Consider the following 5,732-nt stretch of genomic DNA (forward strand, 5'->3'; position numbering starts at 1 on the left):
TCCCATACTAGTAACAATGCTCGTAGCTTGTTTTCTCATACTAGTCACAATGCTCATAGCTTTCTTATACTAACCGTTATGTACCTACAGTCTGTTTTAATTTTACATACAGATGTGTCAGAAAATTATAATGGAATCACAGTAAGGACCATAAATTACATTTGCAAATTTTAGGCATGTTTCTTGAATTTCATCTCATAAAAACAGAATTTCATTTTTTTGAGAAGAGTAAAACAGTGGCCCTGAATGTAAATAATAGTGTTTTTGAAAAAGTAATTCTTATTAAAAATATCAGCAGGACATTTCAATCTATTTATAGTAGCAGTCCATGAGATTCTATTGGAGTGTGCTGTATGTTTTCTTTACAAGCATTTTATTTATTTTATTTTGCTTTTGTTTACCGTATTTGTCCAATGGAGTTTAGTCAAAAATCACTTTTTTCATTGGAGGCCCAGAAAGAAAAGCCCCAACATATTGCAAACATTTTTAAACAAACATTCAGTAATATATATGAACTGACTGTACGTTGCTAATTAAAGTACATTAATATGATATCTTCTTCTTCTTCTTTCGGCTGCTCCCATCGGGGTCGCCACAGCAAATCAACTGTTTCCATTTCTTCCTGTCCTCTGCATCTTGCTCTGTCACACCAACCACCTGCATGTTCTCTCTCACCACATCCATAAACCTTAACTTAGGCCTTCCTCTTTTCCTGTTACCTGGCAGCTTCATCCTTAGCATCTTTTTCCCAATATACTCTGCATCCCTCCTCAGCACATGTCCAAACCAACGTAATGTTGTCTCTCTGGCTTTGTCTCCAAACCTTCCAACCTGGGCTGACCCTCTAATATACTTATTCCTAATCCTGTCCATCCTCGTCATACCCAGTGCAAATCTTAACATCTTCAACTCTGCCACGTCAAGCTGTGACTCCTGCCTTTTTGTCAGTGCCACTGTCTCCAACCCATATAACATAGCTGGTCTTACTACCCTCTTGTAGACCTTCCCTTTCACTCTTACTTGTACTCGTCTGTCACAAATCACTCCTGACACTCTTCTCCACCCACTCCATCCTGCCTCTTCTTCACCTCTCTTCCACACTCACCATTACTCTGAATTGTTGATCCCAAGTATTTAAACTCATCCACCTTCGCCACCTCTACTCCCTGCATCCTCACCATTCCTCTATCCTCCCTCTCATTCACACACATATATTCTGTCTTAGTCCTGCTGACCTTCATTCCCCTTCTCTCTAGAGCATATCTCCACCTCTCCAGGGTCTCCTCCACCTGTTCCCTTCTCTCACTACAGATCACAATGTCATCTGCAAACATCATAGTCCATGGGGACTCCTGTCTGATCTCGTCTGTCAACCTGTCCATCACCATTGCAAATAAGAAAGGGCTCAGAGCTGATCCTTGATGTAATCCCACCTCCACCTTAAACGCATCTGTCACTCCCACCGCAGACCTCACCGCTGTCACACTACCCTCGTACATATCCTGTACCACTCTTACATACTTCTCTGACACTCCCGACTTCCTCATACAATACCACAACTCCTCTCTAGGCACCTTGTCATATGCTTTTTCTAAATCCACAAAGACACAGTGCAACTCCTTCTGACCTTCTCTGTACTTTTCCATCAACACTCTCAAAGCAAACATCGCATCTGTAGTGCTCTTTCCTGGCATGAAACCATACTGCTGATCACTAATCATCACATCCCTTCTTAACCTTGCTTCCACTACTCTTTCTCATAACTTCATGCTTGACTGATCAATTTAATCCTTCTGTAGTTACTACAGCTCTGCACATCACCCTTATTCTTAATAATCGGTACAAAAACATTTTTCCTCCATTCCTCAGGCATCCTCTCACTTTCCAAGATTTCGTTAAACAATCTAGTTAAAAACTTCACTGCCATTTCACCTAAACACCTCCATGCTTCCACAGGTTTGTCATCTGGACCAACAGCCTTTCCATTCTTCTTCCTCTTCATAGCTATCCTTACTTCCTCCTTGCTAATCCACTGTACTTCATGATTTACTATCCCTACATCATCCAACCTTCTCTCCCTCTCATTCTCTTCATTCATCAGCCCCTCAAAGTACTCTTTTTCCATCTGCTCAACACACTCTCCTCGCTTGTGAGTACGTTTCCCTCATTATCCTTTATAACCCTTACCTGCTGCACATCTTTACTATCTCGGTCCCTCTGTCTAGCCAATCGGTACAGGTCCTTTTCTCCCTCCTTGGTGTCCAACCTTTTATACAACTCGTCATATGCCTTATCCTTAGCCTTCGCCACCTCTCTCTTTGCCATACACCTCATCTCCTTATACTCTTGTCTACTTTCTTTATCTCTCTGACAATCCCACTTTTTCGCCAACCTCTTTCTCTGTATACTCTCCTGTACTTCTTCATTCCACTACCAGGTCTCATTGTCCTGCTTCCTCTTTCCAGATGTCACACCAAGATATAAAGGCAACTATTACAGCATAAAAAGTTATAAGTGTGTGTGTGTGTGTGTGTGTGTGTGTGTGTGTGTGTGTGTGTAAATATATATATATATATATATTTCACATACATATGTGCGTGTATGTATGTGTGTGTGTGTGTGTGTGTGTGTATATATATTTATATGTGTGTGTGTATGTATATATATATATATATATATATATATATATATTTATATGTGTGTGTGTGTGTGTATGTATATATATATATATATGTATATATATGTATATATATTTATTATATAAGTATATGTTGAACACTGAGTATTTGAAGAGGTGCATTAGTGGGTTTATCAAATAGATCATGTGATTACTGCTTAGAAAGTTAAAGAAAATGAGGTGAGAAGGAGGAACTTGCTAGGGCAGAACATGTTAATATTGTAGTTAAGAGGTGGGGCTTACAGCAGGTTCATAGTTATATATATGGCTACCATAAGGTTTATATTACAAGTATAGATGTTGGGGGTGAGCAGTGTCATAAAACTATGTATATGGATGGGAGATACCAGTTAAACCAGTAATGTAGCTAGGTGGGGTGAGAGGGGCAACTGCCCTGGTTGGAAAGTGTTGAGGGTGTGACCAGATGATCCTGCTGTTTGGTTAATGCAATACCTGCTTTTAAAAGCCAGTATTGCATTTGTGGTCAAACCTGAGTGCTGTAGTGCTCCATACAGTTAGGGTTTAAACTGTAGGAACTTTTTACTACATTTGTGGGAAACAGTTTAAAAGAATTTATGTTGAGAGAGGGCTTGGGGCAGGGAACAGAAATGGGAGCGGACTGACTGGGGCAGGAAGGAGGAGGAGGACATGTAGTGTATCTGGCCATGTGGTTGGTGTGCCAGTAGAAGGAATGTCTGAAGTGCCAACCTGAGGTACTGGTTAAATCATTTATACTTCTGACTAAAAACTGTTCAGGTGTTGCTGAAGAATAGTTGTGTAGCATAGGAATTTACATGGTTTGACAATATGGGAAGCTGAAGATAACAGAGGCATTTATTCTGAAGATGTACAGGAGCAGAGCTGTTGATTAGATAAGAGAAATTTTAATTGTGTTTTAAATGAGTTTCCATTCTGAATGGATTCAGTGGTAGTGGGGTATGGTTTTGTAGTTTAACTTATTTGAATATAGAGAATCAGCAGCAGTATCAGATGATATGGTTACACAGATTTTTCCTCTGGAACATAAATTTCCATTGAAATAGTGTTGCATTTGGAGCTTTTCTCCAAAGGCCTCTGCTAAAAAGGTTTTTTCGATTAAACCCAATCAGACAAACATGGTAAAAGCAAAATTAAAATAAAATACATAAATTAAACTAAAGTATTAAGTTGTTGATGGTTGGGCAATTATCTGGCTTATAAACGACTGTATGTATTGTAGTTAGCCAAGAAAGACATAGGTGATGTGATAGTTTTAGCCAGTTTGATTCTCTGAGGGCTAGGCAGTGGTGTGTCCTATTGTTATAGTCTACTGCCTTCCAGCAGAATACCTGCAAATAGCAGCTAAAGCCATTGCTTACCCCATCTCCATCCTTATAAACAGAACAATTTCAGAAAGTAAAATCCCTTCCATATGGAAAGTATCCCACATCATCCCCCTACACAAAGGTGGTACATCTACTGAGCTCTCAAATTTTAGGCCTATAGCCTTACTCTCACCAATTGCCAAAATAATGGAGAAATGCATACACAGACAACTACTTGACCACCTTATCCATAATAACATACTTGCCAACTGCCAACATGGCTTTAGACCATCCCATAGCACAACTACCACTCTACTATCCTTTACTGACTCTATAAACAAAAATCGTAACATTACTTTCTCTTCTGCTCTATTTATTGACCTTTCAAAGGCCTTCGACATGGTGAATCACAACTTACTCATTGAAATCCTAAAAGCCCAATCATGTGACTCACAATCTCTACTATGGTTTAAATCTTATCTTGAAAACAGACAGCAGGCAGTCCTTTGGAATAATACCCTTTCTTCTTCCCTCCCTGTGAACATCGGAGTACCTCAAGGCTCCATTTTAGGTCCTCTTCTCTTTTCATTATTTATTAACAATCTACATACCAAAATTCCTCAAGCCACTTGCATTCAATATGCTGATGACTCAACATTAATTTGCTCTGCCAAGTCCATAAACTCTCTCCAATTCCAGACCCAAACAGTATTAAACAGTGTTGAAAATTGGTTCATGCAACACTGCCTCCTTCTGAACCCAAAAAAAACAAAACTGCTACTCTTTGCTCCTACTCTTAAGTCACCTCTACCAAATTTCATAATAACCTTTAACAATGGCACAAATATAGTCCCTGACACCACAACCCGTTTACTGGGTGTTACAATTGACAACACCCTTAGCTTTGATGGCCATATTAACTCAACAATAAAAACTGTCAACAAAAAACTAGGCTCCCTCTACAGACTCAAACCCTTCCTTACCCCCCCCCCCAGCAAGAATTACTATTGCTCAGACCCACCTATCTTCTACCCTGTTCTATGCTTCTGCAATTTATACTAATCTGTCTAGAAATAACATTTCTAAACTTTCCACCTGTTATAATAATATAACCAGATTTGCTACCAGTTCCCCCTATAGAACATACCACTGTCACAACCTCAAACAACAGGGATGGTTACAACTGGATATCAGATTACTCTATCAGCAACTTATCATCACCCAAAAAATACTCTATCACCCTAATAATACCCCAATCCTTACTAATCTAATCACCCCCTACAAAAATCTCCCTACACTTCGCTCAGCTAACAAATTTCTAGTTTCTTCTGTCAAATCTAACAACAAAGCAGGGGACTCACTCTTCACCAACACAGTGGGAAAAAGCTGGAATCAACTCCCTAGTGAACTTTCCTCTCTTGCTTCCACTCAACTATATAAAAAGCATCTTAAAGAATATCTAAAGAACCGTTGGCTTTGTCCCTGCTCCAACCCTGATTGATTAGACCCAATATACAAGAATTACACCAGAACCAGGTTCCCATTGTTCTTTCCTTTCTCGCATCTACTCCCACCTGATAAGAATTAACTTTAACCAGCATCTGATAACTCACTGCTCTCTCCCTTATATAACCCTCTCTGACCTCTAAACCTCTTTTCTACTCTCTCAACTCTTCTCTTCTCCACTGCTTTAACAAAAAAAAAAAAAAAACACGATGTTATATTTTTTGGAATTCTTTTTTTATAAGTAT

The sequence above is a fragment of the Protopterus annectens genome, chromosome 1.part0 (assembly GCF_019279795.1).
Source record: "Protopterus annectens isolate FY-2018-M chromosome 1.part0, PAN1.0, whole genome shotgun sequence".
NCBI lineage: Eukaryota > Metazoa > Chordata > Ceratodontiformes > Protopteridae > Protopterus > Protopterus annectens.